General features: G+C 33.4%; 1 protein-coding gene across 4 annotated transcripts in view; it reads right to left on the bottom strand.

Moving 5' to 3' along the window:
• The window catches only part of LOC118182375 (uncharacterized), a 411,384-nt gene that overhangs the window by 203,979 nt on the left and 191,700 nt on the right, over positions 1–15,705 (bottom strand). For all 4 annotated transcript variants that reach the window (XM_085814499.1, XM_085814497.1, XM_085814500.1 and 1 more), the window contains exon 2: positions 8,886–9,000. The gene's annotated coding sequence lies outside the window, so the exon portion shown is untranslated. The remainder of the gene's footprint in view (positions 1–8,885; positions 9,001–15,705) is intronic.

Raw genomic sequence — 15,705 nt, 5'->3', positions numbered from 1 at the left:
GTAAAACAAAAACAGTAAAATTTAAGACTAACAATGGAATTTCAAGCCTGCAGTTATACATCACACTGACTTACTATTATACAATTATACACTTACTATAATTCCGCACATTACTAAAAAAAAAAAACATATTATGCAATATATTACTAGAATACTGAACAACACACTGACATAGTAAAGCTGATACTACAAATAAAACACACCATATACACTGCTCGTATCAGAAAAGTACACACTGACATAGTAAAGCTGATACTGCAAATAAAACACAACATATGCACTGCTCGTATCAGAAAAGTAGACAATTCTGTACATGATGCTCTACTGTAACGCTAAAACTAATCAAAAGAACACTAGACAATAACCTTTGGAAACAGTCACAGTGATAAAGTTCTACTGTCTTAGTTTAGAGAGAACCAGTGTTTCTGGCTAGCACGCGTCCGTCTTTTTAGGTTACTCTCTCTTAAGCTATTTTTAAGCCCGGCCATAGTTTAGGCTCTTGATAGCTTAGCGTTAAGGGGCCAACTCTGTTAAAGTTGGATAGCTTCGGCTATATCTTTTTAGTTAAGATTAGTTAAGTTTACTTCTTAGTCTCTTAAATTCAAGCCCGAGTGTTGGCTTTATTGCACAACTCTAAGAAGGAGTTCTGTTGCATCTTATTGGTATAATAAAGGGTTATTTTGCCGTTCTTACTTATTGTTTTCTATCCCACGAACTCAAGCGATTATTCGCTTACTAGTTCACATTCACATTCAACTGTAACTGAAACGTACACAGTACAGAATCTAACAAGCTTACGAAGTCATTTAATTTTTAACAATATTTTCCCTCATTGCATGTGCACCTTGCACAACAAAAAGGGGGGAGGGACAGTTCTATATCTCCCGTTCTACTGGGTCGATTAACGAAATTTAACTTGCGTAATAGCTTTTTTTTTTCTAACATAGGTATTTTGGCACAAAACCGGACTTTTTCTGAAATAACATGCCGATTTTTATCGCCATATTTTGATTCTGCGATTCAAATTATGCATAATTATTAAATTTTATAAAATCTGGTGAGGAACTTGCTAAGAAATTTAGAAATTTATCTTGGCATACTTTTTTACAATTTACGCCAAGAATAATTCAGTTGGTGAAATTCTTAATTTTTTACAAAAACCCATTTTCCCTTTCCTTTTTTCATTGTTCACGAGCGGGAAAAAAAGTTGGATCGGTCATACTTTCAAATAATTTTAACAAAGTGCTTAAGCATATTTAACATTATTATCGGTTATAACAAATATGCCAAATTTCAAAACGCGCCAATATATTAATTCACGTATATCTTTAGAAATTTTGAATAAAAAACTCTAATATTTTGCCGATATGCCTAGAAATAAATCTACTTTAAGATAATTGTAAAAATCTGATAGGTTATTATTCAAAATTGTTTCCGAAAAATTTATAAATATTACTAAAAATGCAAATTTTAAATACAAATCAGAAAATATCTGCGAATTTTATTTGGATTGGAACTGAATTTCGAACTGCGAAAAAAGGAATCAAACAAATTAATTAAAAAAGAGATATTAATAAATAAATATCAAAGTCAATTAACACTGAGTAATTAACATTTTGAAAGCTCATTTTTTAAAACTTACTCGGTGCGATTTTTGCAAAACTTAGCACTTTGGCATAATTTGAGTCGTAGAATCGAAATATGGAAAACACGTTGGTATGTGATTTCAGAAAAAGTCCGATTTTGTGTAAGAATACCTATATTAAAACGATGCTATATATGAATCTAATACATATTCTAAGTCGCGCTTTCGAGACATGAAAAATGAAAGTTAAATTTTGTCATTCGGCTCAGAAGAACGGGAAATATTGAAATTAACTTTTTTTTCCGTGCAAGAAGTACCTTTTCAGTGTTATAACTTTGAATATTTAAAATTTACTTAGATTTTATACATTCCTTTTGACAATAAGGCAGAGTGAAATGTTTCTCCATTTTCTGCGCACAGATACAAATACATCATTTCATCTCTTTCACGTCACCGACTTTTATTAACTGAAGTCAGTTTATTTTAGAATTTCATTGCAAATGTTTTCAGAACACTTAAACTTCGTGTAACTTAGTATCCGCGTGGTTATTTGCTTAATGCTACCCAGATGCGCTTTGATCGAGAATATTAACCCTTTGACGGGCAGTGGGACGCCAGGCGTTCCACCTTTTTTATGAGTTAATATCTCCCAGATGAAAGCTGCAAAATTCCATTTAAAATACATGCAGTTACACATTTTAGTTCTCTAAATGCATAACAGATGGCAGCACTAGTATTCGTTCATGGAAATAATGTAAAATAATAATTCTTTGCAGGTCTAATTTTGAAGCAGTTTTTTTCCCTTAATTTCTAAAGCAATTTAAATCGTCTGAACAACAACTTTTGGCGTTAGAATGAACATTTTTATGTGAAAGTGTCCTTTTCTAATAAAAATTATTATTTGAATTCATATATATTTATTAATCCTCGATCTCTTACAAAAACAAACATTAGAAAGCCATAATAGATTACAATTCAGTGTGTTATCACGTTTGTTATTTCCAAGTTTTAGATTGGACATTAAGAAAGATTATTCTTCCTTTTGAAATCTATTTTCATAAAAAAAAAAAGGAGGGAAATGTTTGCAGTTTACTTATACTAGAAGAATCCATTTTATTATTAAAAATATGGGAAATCATAAACGTTTTCAGGATCTCTCGGAATTGTTAATAAGTATTTATTATATTTTCTAAATTTATAAGATATTTCTCCCGAAGCCTCGTCGATATTCGAATCCTCGGTCTTTGGATTTCAATCTAAACGTGCTACCATATACTCCACAAGAGCATACAATGGAAAAGGCGAAAATTCCTTATAATTTAGAAAACTAATTATATGTTTGGTTTTAAATAAGGCAAATTTCGAAAATAAATAAAATGCATCAATTTTAATTCACACACACAAAAATAAAAATAAAAATAAAAGTAAAAAAAACCTAGCTCAGACCAGAAGCAAAGCAGTTAATACAACTAAACATGCAGGTCGGTCCTGCCTCGAATCCCAGAGAACGAGATTGTGACATGAGGCTTTTGTGAATTTTATTGTATCTACAGTTTATCTGTCTATTATAACAAAAAGCTCTCGCCAGTTAGTCTGCAGCTGTCTGTTGCCCTGTTGCCGTAGAAACGAGCCTTGATCCATTTTCCGAAGGGGTGTTCTTGGTTTGGCCCTATTTGAAATATACTAGCCCTGTTGCTATAGCGACCGCCACCCGCCAGCTGTTCTTTTCGTAAACAGACAGTAGTTTATCTTAAAAAGTCTATAACAAAGGAGACATCGCTTACATAAGCAAATAGTTATGACGTGCTTTGACTTAATGCATTAAACAATCAGGTGAATTTTTTTATCTAAACTTTTTATTACTAATATTTTTGCTAATTTAAGAAACTGCTAAGTTTCTGAACAAATCATATTCATATAACTGACGAATTGCACATAGCGGATATAAAGCTTTACCCTTTTAAAGAAACAAAAGTGATTTAGAAAATGTATTCATTTTTCTTCACTTCTTTCAACAGAGAAATTACAGTACTAGAAAACCTGACTAGGGTTTCTTTTAAAAACGTATTATCTCTACAAAATGTATCAAATAAATTATGTTTACACATTGAACTAAATTATATTTAATCATAAGAACTTCGTAGATATTAATATTTCATATACCATTGAGTCACGCTGTTCAAAAAGATCTTCGGTGAAAAAATAAATCGGAAACAAAAACTTTGACTCTCTTTCAAGATGTTTAATATTAAACAACTTCTGGTCTCCCGGTGGCGAATACAGAATTGATATGTGTTCTAGTTCTACATTTTTTAGATTGCTACGTAACTTTTCTTGCCATTTACACTTTTTCCCCCTCTCTAACCCCCCTTTTTCCCCCCTCTCTAACCCCCGTTTTTTATTCTTGAAAGAGAATATTCCCCCTTTCTCAGATGAGCTGGCAAGAAGCCAACCAACCCACTGACTAAAGATTGCTTTTACACTCTCTATCCAGGCTAGTAACAGGCCCGGGTCGGTTTACAAAAGAGCGCTACTGTTCGAGCATTTGTCACGGTTGTTAAATCGTAAATTTCAATTCGACTTCCATAAATCATTCCTTAAGTAGGAACGCGTGCATAAATTAAGACATCGTTGAGGAAGTTAATTACGGCGCTGCCGATATATAATTAAATATAGGGCTGCGGCCAAAGCAAAATGTATAAGTTCTATGTACACCTGAAACGAAAATACATAAAAACATTTCATTATGAATGAAATCAATTTATTCTTTCCAAGCAAAAACTAATTCGTAGATAATTTTTTTGTTGCCAAACCAGGAAACAAAACTTTCGACACTTCTGATTCTTTATGAACTTCGACACGTATACGTATAACGTCATGATTTAAATTTAATGTAATAAAAGAACTTTTTCTCAATATCAATCAAAGAATTAACGATGAATCGGGTGATTATACTGTCCAATCACGTATTCCAGTTTTATGTACTAATCTGAAATAATAAATGCTGACGTTAAGGAAACATTTTCGACATGCAGTCCCGTGCTTTCTTCAACGTCATAATCTAGCCTTATACAATAATAATATATTTTAAGGCAAAGCAGACAGAACAAACGATAAAAGACCCATGTTGTCAAAAATTTTGCGCATTGTGCTGCAAAATTAAGGAAATTAAAAGATAAATTAATATATTTAGTATTTCTTATATAATAATAATATATTTAATGCTTGGAAATGCTATTTTTCTTTCATATTTTGTAAAACTTACAAAATTTTTATTAACAAATTCTATGATTTGAGAGTAAGCAGTGGCAACACATCTCCAAATAAAGCAGATTTTTATCTCCAGCGTGAGAGACTGTTGCCACTCGGAAAATATGAGTGCAAAAATTAGCGTTTTCGGAGTTTTTATTTAATTTCTCGCCTGATTGAGTAAATCAAGTAATTTTATGATAAATCGTACGAAGATGAGAATGGTCGAAATAGCTTCCCACGAATTGTTCGGTAACCGGAACCTCTCTCGAAACTCAATTGCTCGCCGTTCCGGAGGAGATGTTGCCACAAACAAACAGACAGACGCACACAGATTTTAACAGTATAGATATTACGGCCAACTTTACGAAAGCTGGAAAATATGCTTTGGTTGGTTACTTAGACCAGTAACCTATTCAGTTAACTTTAATCCAAGAAAAAGCTCAGGAATTACAATAAATTATCAAGTAATCAGAAAAAAAAATATGGAAAAAGTTTGGCATGAAACTGACAGAGACCTTTCTTAAAAAATGCTAGTATAGAATAAGAATAACTTTTCAGTGAGTTTCTAAACAATCAAATGGTTAAGAAGATGTATTTTTAGAATCAAATTAATGCGGAAAACTATCATAGCTGCGTTATTAAAAGCAAGGATAAAAAACGAGATCATCGTTTTTGTTTCTTTACGAGGGAGGATCTTTCCTAGGAAAACAGCAGAAGTAGATACTAAAGATTATTGCTAAGGCAATAATTAGATTTATGGAAGTATGCGGAAAACCATGAAAATGTCCAGAAGAATGTATTGATGAATTATTAGACATACTGTATCACAATAAAGAACCAACTATATAGTTCAAACTAGAAGAATATTCCAGGTTCCAATGCAATTCAGATGAAACTTTTTAATCATTTAAATAAATTAAGCTTGTAAACAATATTTGTGCGCATTCATTCAAATAATCATTATTACTTTTCTTTCTTATAAAAGTTTTATTTATCTTTTTCCAATAATGTATGTATGGCCAAAAGCTTTGACAAGTAATTGTTTTATATGAAACTCATAGTTCGATGAAAGTTCATAGAAATAATGACTTGATTTTTTTAAGTTGTAAGGTATCTTATGTTAATTAACCAGTTATTATGATTGTCTTTACTACAATTTCTCCTTTCCGTATTCCTCAACAGAATGCAAATTTGTTACAAGTATTTAAGCTGAGGTTTTCGGATTTGAGATACAGAATGTTTCTGACATCGTGCGCGTGATACGTGGTTATTTCCTACCAGCTCTGTTAGTTGTAATTATTCGGCTTCGCGCTCTCTCGCTGCCGATAGTTCTCACTATAAAAATTTCAGGCGTCGGTAAAGTTAATGAGCCGACTTCTAGTATAGTATTTAATTGTGCAATCTTTGACTACTATTCAACGTTTAATTTAAGTTATACTGTTATATTTATTTCTATCACCAAGAGTTGTGGTTTTTGTAGCACAAAAGCGTGCACTTCTATAACAAGTTCTGTTTAAATATAAAGGTCAAAACTTAGTCGCTGTTCTCAGACACAAAGAAAGTCGCTACACACCTATTAAGGTTATACGACTTGAGTAGCATTACCAGATAAGCGCAACCGTACAAGTGCCACCCGCAGAAATTATGTCCCTAGAAGAAGTAACATTCAATCTGCCCCCCCTCTAAAGGGTCATTCACACTGGGGTTTATCTGAGCTAACGGAGTCAGTTCCATGTGTCGACTACTTCCGCTTTGCCTGCAGTTCAGATTTTTCAACATTTTGCCCTAAGGGGAAAACACGGGTTTTGGAGATGGGTCGGCTACATCAGTTGTCTCTGTTATCTCAGATAGCCCTTCCCACTTATCTTCCTTTCTCTAAGCTTAGATTGTATTTTTCATAAAAAATTATCAGTGAGTTAATTTATTAATGAGTTTTGTTAATTAACTATATAAATTTAAAATTAAGTTTTTTTAAGTTGCATTAATTTTTTACTCATTTTCAAATTTTAAATGCTTAAGTTTCCTTCTTATTTTTTCAGCAAAAATTTATTAGTTCGTTCAAAAGTATGAAATGTAGAAGTAGAAATATCCCTCTTTCTTTCTTCCTTTCTTTCTTCTAAAATCTTTTTAAGAACATGCATTTACAGCTTTCAAAACCTGAAAACGCTAATTGAAATACAATCTAAGCTTAGAGAAAGGAAGATAAGTGGGAAGGGCCCTTAAGATTGCAGGCTCTACCGGCACCAAGAATGGAAGGTTTCAGGTTTATTTTAGACCCTATGCGAGCGTCTATGAAACCAGCTAACATTTTCGATGGTAGCAGTTCGAAACCTTTTGGAAAAGCTACATTTTTGGAACAGTTAGAGACGCACTTTCCAGTTTACCCGGTTGCAGAATTGCAAAACCATAGAAACCGCCGTGCTTCGAGGACAAGCACTGAACTGGTAATGAAGTTTTATTGGGTGAACCAGGCAGAGAGAGTTGTAAGTTCGAAGTATTTAAAACCGCCCTTGTTAAAGCAACAGAAAGTGAAACTAGAAATGGAACGGGAAAAAACTCGACACGGAGGTTATCCAAAAAAATATTGCCTAGGTTGTTGCCTTGGAAACCCGGGTACGCTACAGCAGGTATTCGAGTTACCGAAGTCTGAAAGTAGGTGAGTGTCAATGAATACACGCACACAGAAAGATATGAACAAGCGGATATTTTCATAGATCTGTAGCAGAAGGAAGCTCAAAGCTTGACGACAGTGAACGTTTTCATAAACGGAAGAAATTTTCGCCCGCTAAAGGCGATCGATAAAATAAATCGCAAAAAAGGAAATTGGAAAAAGATACTAAGATTTTGGTGTCCGCCGAAAACGTCGCAGAGAAAACTACGCAAGGTGAAAACTTCGTGGTACAACACATCGTGGGAGATAAGAAAGCAAAGAGAAAATACCGCAATTCTAAAACATCGTGGTAAAAAATATCGTGGTCGAAAATAAAGCGCTTCGAAAACTTTGCAATTTAAAAACATCGTCTTCGAAAATATCGTGGTAAAAAATAAAGTACTTATAAATCATCGCATGACGATAACATCACACACGTGCGTTTTCAGGTTTTGAAAGCTGTAAATGCATGTTCTTAAAAAGATTTTAGAAGAAAGAAAGGAAGAAAGAAAGAGGGATATTTCTACTTCTACATTTCATACTTTTGAACGAACTAATAAATTTTTGCTGAAAAAATAAGAAGGAAACTTAAGCATTTAAAATTTGAAAATGAGTAAAAAATTAATGCAACTTAAAAAAACTTAATTTTAAATTTATATAGTTAATTAACAAAACTCATTAATAAATTAACTCACTGATAATTTTTTATGAAAAATACAATCTAAGCTTAGAGAAAGGAAGATAAGTAACTGCATGAGGTTACCTCTATAAAAATTGCTTAGTTAATGATGAAATTATTTTCTTTCACATTTGTTAATTTGATATAGTTTTAATGAAAATTTTATAATGTTTTGTTTCCGTTTATTCTTAAAGTATTATTATATGTTCATGTATAGCGCGCAATCAATTTTTTGGATGTCGATTTGTTAGTCATGACGAAAGTCAGTTATATAATATGACAATATACGTTTTGAAAAACACATGTGTACGATGTTATCGTCATGCGATGGTTTGTAGATACTTTATTTTTTACCACGATATTTTCGAGGACGATGTTTTTAACCTGCGAGGTTTTTGAACCGCTTTATTTTCGACTACGGTATTTTGCACTACGATGTTTAAAACTGCGGTGTTTTCTCCCACGATATTTTTTTCGCCTTGCGTTGTTTTCTTCGCGATGTTTTTGCTGCGATGTTTTCGGCTGTAATCGAATTTCTGCCATGACACGTATTATATTGCGGATATGATCATTTTCGTGTGTTAGGAGTTAACTTGGAAAATTCTTAGAAACACATTCCAGCGGAAAAATTGAGAAACTAACATCGGGAGATTTCTGAAAGTCGCCAGACTTTGGAAATCGATAAAAAATAAATGGTAATACAATTATTGAAAACTTACCTTGTTTTGAATTCAGAGATGCTTAGTAGCGACAGAGAGCTTGATCAATATTTCATTGCCCTTAATCCGACATCCAAACTGGAACAGCCATGGGAGAACGTGTTTTCGTATAAAACTGAAATTAAAGATAAATAACAGTATTAAAATATTGCCACGTAAAAAATTATATGCTCATAATAGCATAACATTTTCATTTTACTCTTTTAAGATTAAAAAGATTTTTCTTTTTAGGATATTGATCAACGAGCATTGAAAGAAAACCGAATCATAACGTAAACAAGAACTACTAATTAAAAAAAAGAAAGAAAATGGAAAGAAGTTTAATTTCATCATTCAAAATTTAATCGCATGACCCATATTCCTCAATACTGATTATTTCTAAACAAATTAACTGATACATAATATTTGTTATAATTATCTTGTATTGTTTTAAAAACAATGCAATGTCCCGTTTGTGTCTAATTGCAGAAAATGTGGACTTTTGAATGCCTACAAGGACCAAGTTTTTCTTCTTTCCTTTTCTAACCCAAGGTTCTTCTTCTTATCATATTTAGAAACAATGATTATATTTCAATTATGACGGTTAACCAACAAGTAGAATCTTTTATGAAGAAAGGAATTACGACAGTAATTGTCCCAGAATGCCTTAAGGGGGCTTATACACCTTAAACCCCTTATGATCTTCGAATATGTGACTGTTGCAAGAATTTGGAATATTTTATTTATTTTAAAAGCAATTACTTCCAACCTTTTACAGCTGAATCCATTATATAGCTGCTTTGGAAACTAGTAACCAGTAAGTTTGTGTTGCCACCAATATTTTTGTAATTGAATCCGCTTTGTGACAAAAATTTTTGTCATGTTTTCACCTTGCGCGCACGATATTTTAAAAATGTCTAATGGGACATACTTGAAATTTATGGAGTTCTTTATATGGGCACTATTTTCTAACTGAACCAAAAATCTGACGAATATTTTAATATTAAAAATTTTATGCACGAAAACATTACAGATTTCTTTAATAAAATACATTTTATAAACTCAACTCCAAATAAAATAAACATTTAACATGAAATTCTTAGAATTTTGGGTTCACAGTAGTTTCCAAATGTTATAAAAGCTATATATTAAATGTGGAATTAAATTATACAACATAATGCTTTAAACTGTGCGCGCAAGGTGGAAACATGACGAAAACATTTGGCACAAAGCTTATTAAATTAATAAAATATGTGTGGTAACACAAACTTTCCGATTATTATTTCAGGAAGCAGCTATATTATGTACTCAGCTGTAAAAAGTTGGAGGTAATTGCTTTTAAAACAAATAAGTTATCCCAGTTCTTGCAACAGTCACATATTCGAAGATCTTATACGTTCTAAGGTGTATGAGTCCACTTAAGAAGGAGAGTTTAATAGTTTTAAAGCGTAGATCAAAAGAGTAGATTAAAACAAGTAGATCTAATTTAGAATCTAAAAAAAAGTTTTTTAAAGTGATTTATGATTACTGCCGGTTTTTCGTATAACGGCAAAATAAAAATAAAGGGGGAGGAGAAAAATGTTAAGATTATTTCCACATATTTATCAGGAACATATTTCATATCCAATTTTCAAGTATGAAATACCTTCATTTTACCCACAGTGCCATCAGTCAGTAGATCTACATCAAGATATACCAAGCGAACACACCGTCAAAATCCACTGCTAATTTCTTGGAAAAAACGTTACAGGAAACGGGTAAAAGATCACGCTGCTTCATTCATATCTCTACTAAATCACCTGATATATGAACCATACATTTTCGCGCTTTTGGACATTTTAAAAGCGAATTGTCCAAAAGTCGATCTAGAACCCTCCTTGGAGTTTTCAAGAGAAATGGGGTAAAATACTACTTTCGTTACTATAAAAGTCTGTGTTCGCTTAGAAATTATGGTGCAGAAAAATAATAAAGAATAAAGGTTATCAAATAAAACATTTAAAACACAAAAATTTGAGATAAAACATTTCTGTAAATATGATAAAAATCGTCTAAAACTGTGCGAACAGCCTTTCTATGCAATTAACAGTCTCTCACTTTAAAGAAAAGGCAAATCAAGATTTGAGTTGGCCAGAAAAAAGTAAAGTCCCCTTCATTACGGATCGTAGAAGGACCAATTAGTTCATTTGTGTGTCAAGAAATCTGATGTTGGTAAATCTTCTAAAAGAATTTTCTGCTAATACAAATAACAATCAAATTTAATTTTCGAAGGAAAATTACTGGATATTAACATACCTGTATGCATTAATTTGAGATCTGGGATAACGAGATATATCACTGCATGATGCTTGAAGATTCAGTTTTTCATTATTTAATAATGTCCATATGCAGCAATCCATCATCAGAATATTGCAATAACTGTAGTATTATGAATATTTTAAAAGTGGTGTTAGGCCTAACGAGGCCGCCATTGTTTTGCATTTGAAACTCTTAGTAGAATACTGAATTAAGTCATTTGGTACAACAACTTCAGTGTCTTTACGTCCAGTTGTAGAGACATTAGGTATTTCTTGGAAGTCGGACGGCTGAAAAATGAGCAACGCCTTCGCCGGGACTCGAACCACGGGTCTCTCGAATTCGCGTCGAGCATGCTGACCACAACACCACTAAGGCATGCTAAGAAGGCGAGAGAAATACCTTACGCACTCCCCCTTTTAAAGGACCCAATCGCCAAATCCTGGGTGTGGAGAATCATTATCCACCACCCTTTTAGTTCAGGCGCCACTTTTAATGCATTCTTTTTTAATTGAATTGATTCGCTTTGGTGAATTTGATAGGTATTAATTGTACATTCTATTATAAAAATTTGTATCCATGATAGTTATTTTATATTAATTTTCTTTGCTTTAATCTTGAATGCATTTTGTATTTGATTTTGAAATTCTGTAAAATTTTATGTCGGCATTTTTCTAGTATTGCATTTGTCTTAGCGATGCCAGCAAACCTAATCTAGAATAATTATTTTGTATACCTTTTTGCCCTTTTCTGAATTGAATAGTTGACCTGTTTTTGTGAATTTGATTGGTTTTACTTGAGTTCTCTATTGTAAAATGTGCATTTACGGCAGTATTTTATAATAATTTTCTTTGAATTATTTTTGAATGCATTTGGTTTTTGAATTTGAAATTTTTCATATCTTTATGTTGCCATTATTCTTGTACTGTATTTCTATCGCGTTGCCAGCAAACCTGATGTAGAGTTTTTATATTACTTGGAGTGGTTTTGTTTTTAAACCAAATTTATGTTTTGTATTGTAATAATATCTCAGGTTCAGTGTATTTTATGATAATATTGTTCAGTTATCAAAGTTATTGGTTCTTAATTCTGAATTCATATGAAGAAATTTTATTTGGCAGTTTATTGTTGTCTTAGTTTATCTTTATGCATTTTTTCTAAATTGAATGGTTTTTCTTGATATTGTGAATCTAATTGAAATTAATTGTGTATAATACAGTAATGGATGTATTATACTCGTATTTTGTTTGTTTGTTTGTACCATAGTTTTTATTTAAATTAGTTGACTCAGTTTTGAAAGTATTTCGTATTTTCAGTACAAATTATGAAAGTATACTCGGTTTGTTTTTTGAATGCTACACGTACTACTTGTAACATGCTTTCTTTAGGGTTTATTAATGACTATGCTACTTATGTCCTTGTATTCTTGAAAGCCTTGCATGCCACTGTAAACATATTTTGCTTAGTGATAATAAATAGCTTCTGGAGGCAGGGGCTTTAATCCGTGGAAGGCAGACATCATGTCAGCTAATTAATGGAGCCCCTATTCTCTGGTTAACGGTTAACAGTTCAGGCGCCACTGTAGAGTCATTAAGTATTTTTGGAAACAGGGAAGATGAAAAATGAGCAACCGCCTTCGCCGGGAATCGAACAACTGTCCTCTGGAATACGCGCCCAGCGTGCCCAATACACTACGGAGGCATGCTAAGAAGGCGGAAAAAATACCTTATATACCCCCCTTTTTAAAGCGTGGCTGGGGTTTTAGAGGACTCAATCGCTAAATCCTGGTGGTGAAGAATCATCATTCACCACCTTTTAGTTCGGGCGCCAATGTAGAGACATTAGATAATTTCGAAACAGGAGACATGGAAAATTAGCAATGTTCTCGCCGGGACTCGAACCACGGACCTCTGGAATACGCGCGCCCAGCGTGCTGCCACTACAAAGAACTACTACTGAACACTACGAAGGCATGCTAAGAAGGCGGGAGAAATACCTTATGCACTTTCCCTCTTAAAGGGAAAAATGAGCAATGTTCTCGCAGGGACTCGAACCACGGACCTCTGCGTGCTGCGCCCAGCGTGCTGACCACTATACTACGAAGGCAGTCTAAGAAGGCGGGAGAAACACACTATACACTGAGACCGAAAGTTAACTTTGAATTTTATGCATCAAAAATTTTTGTCTTTCTGTCCGTTGGACGAATTGCTTCTTTTTGCCTTGGAATTTTAACAATAAAAATTGCGTTTATAAGTGCTTTTAACTGGTTTGGTGTTTTAGGTTTTTTCTGTATTTTACAATTTTTAATGAAAATGTTTTGAGTTTTTAAGTATTTTTATCTTGCAGCGAAATGAGAACAGAATTGATTGAAGAAGAAATGTATCTCTAATGAAATTCGAGGAAATGAGTTTAAATGAAGAGTAGCAAAAAATGTGTATAATTTAATACGACGTGGAAGAAAATCCTGGTGTCTACAACACATATTTTTTTGTTAGATGAAAGATGCGTGGGCCAATAGCAGTATCCGAAATGCACATGCATAGCACAATATCGAACACAATTTGAAATCGACTATGACACTTACTAATAGAAAAAATACTGCCTCTTCTTCTGGTACATAATTCGTTCTAGAATAAATTACATAGTAATGTATGGTAACCGATATAATAAAAAATGTAAGCATTGATTGTGGGTATGCGTGCAAAAGTACCGAGGGGATTTTGAAACATTCAGAGCTTGAATTTCTGAACATTTCTATTCCGGCTCAAATTAGTTTCTGAGGCATTTCTTTCACTTTTACTACACAGGAAATCAAATACGAAGAATTTAACTGTTTATCTATGTAAATCTTCATTGCTGCATCCCTTGTCTCAATAACATCCTTCCTGCCAATTTCAATGGATAATTTACCGATGGATCAGTCGCCTGGGTTCTAGATCTGTGTTCTATCTGTAGTCGTATCTGACCCGTCGAAATAAATTCTCAAGGATTCACCGATTCTTATCTCTCGTCTCGCAACTAAAAATCAGGAAGCCTAAGATTTATTAAACCTCTTATCTACATTTTTCAAGGTCGGGAACGATTTCAGTCAGTTATCAAATTTACACGAGTGTAAACAAAGTATGTTTCTTGCACATAGAATAGAGAAATTAAGATTGAATGTTCATAGATTATAAAGGAAAATTTCATTAAATACAAATCTTGTGCTATTGTAAACTGTCTTTTTTCTGTATTTTGAATAATAATATTTACGTTCTAATAGCTGAGATCAAGTGTAGGTTGGGAAACCACCCAACCGGTATAGTAGTTAGCGTTGCTGACGGCCGTGCCGAAGGACCCGGCTCGAATCTGGGCTCGAATCCTGAAGAAGGAATGGGTGTTTGTAAACGTGTAATGTCGGTGCGGCATGGCGGCACTCTAAATATGCGGCGAACCGAAAGTCCTCTCGTGTGGTTTGGTGGAAGGGGAGTGGGGTGGGAGACTCTCGGACCCGTCCCCCCGGGATGCTCTGCATCAAAATTGGGGGTCGGAACTGAGCTAAATCGCACTGTCACCTGAATGGTGCTCAAGACCAGCGGTCGTCAACCCTTAGAACTTCACGAACCACTACATATATAATTTTATATTTCGCAGATCACTAATATGAATTTAAAAAAATTTAAATACATTTATACAAATAATCAGCAAACTACATATATTTCTTCATATTGAAAAATCATATGAAAAGTATAAAAATCTTACCCACCCAAAAATCTTGTACAGAAAGCTTCATATTTCCATATCACTGGAAAGTATCTTCACGACAAGCAAGAACAAACCGGCAAACGCAAAGCAACATCAATAAACTGATAGTGTTATTTCGCCAATTTTTAATTATTGTAAACATCGCTTACTCAGTTAATCACTGCGCCATCAGCAATGGCGCGATCGATCAACAGTTAGACAGGAAAAAAGAAAAAAAAAACTGAAACTTCCAGTGATGCAATTATAAACAAGAATGCAGAAGAATGAAAATGAAATCCATCAAGTTGATGAATTTCATTTTTCATGAAACTCCATCAAGTTGCCTATCGACACGGAGAAAAACTGTATTATTAACGACTAAAATAGCATATGTTCGTAATTCAAAAGGAAAGAGAATTTCAGTTATTGATAGCAGCAGCATATCCATGGATGCCAACTCTCACTTTCAAATGTCGCTCGATACACCTGCAAAAGTATCTAAAAAGTCGCTAAATTCAGTAGGATTTTCGCTAAAAGTAGTAGCTAAAATTTTTAAAGAAAAGTATAATCCATATTTCATAATAGGTTTTGTTACTCGTCATTTTTAAAACTGAATCTTCATAAAAATATAAACAATGTCCCAATTTTGCTGAAGACTATCAAAAGGTTTTCACGCACCATCAGTGGTCCGTGAACCACCGATTGGCGACTGTTGCTCAAGACTGTTTCCAACGGCAGGCGTAATCTAGAATCCTTGGCACGAGGAATTTCGTGGGCTTGGGCTGACTACGTCAGACAAGTGAGCATAAGCAACAACATCAAAAAA

This window comes from Stegodyphus dumicola, chromosome 4, assembly GCF_044657685.1.
Source record: "Stegodyphus dumicola isolate Sdum_Otavi_A_Nest chromosome 4, ASM4465768v1".
NCBI lineage: Eukaryota > Metazoa > Arthropoda > Arachnida > Araneae > Eresidae > Stegodyphus > Stegodyphus dumicola.
Note: the sequence above shows the minus strand (reverse complement) of the source record. Positions and strands in the feature narration are given on the sequence as shown.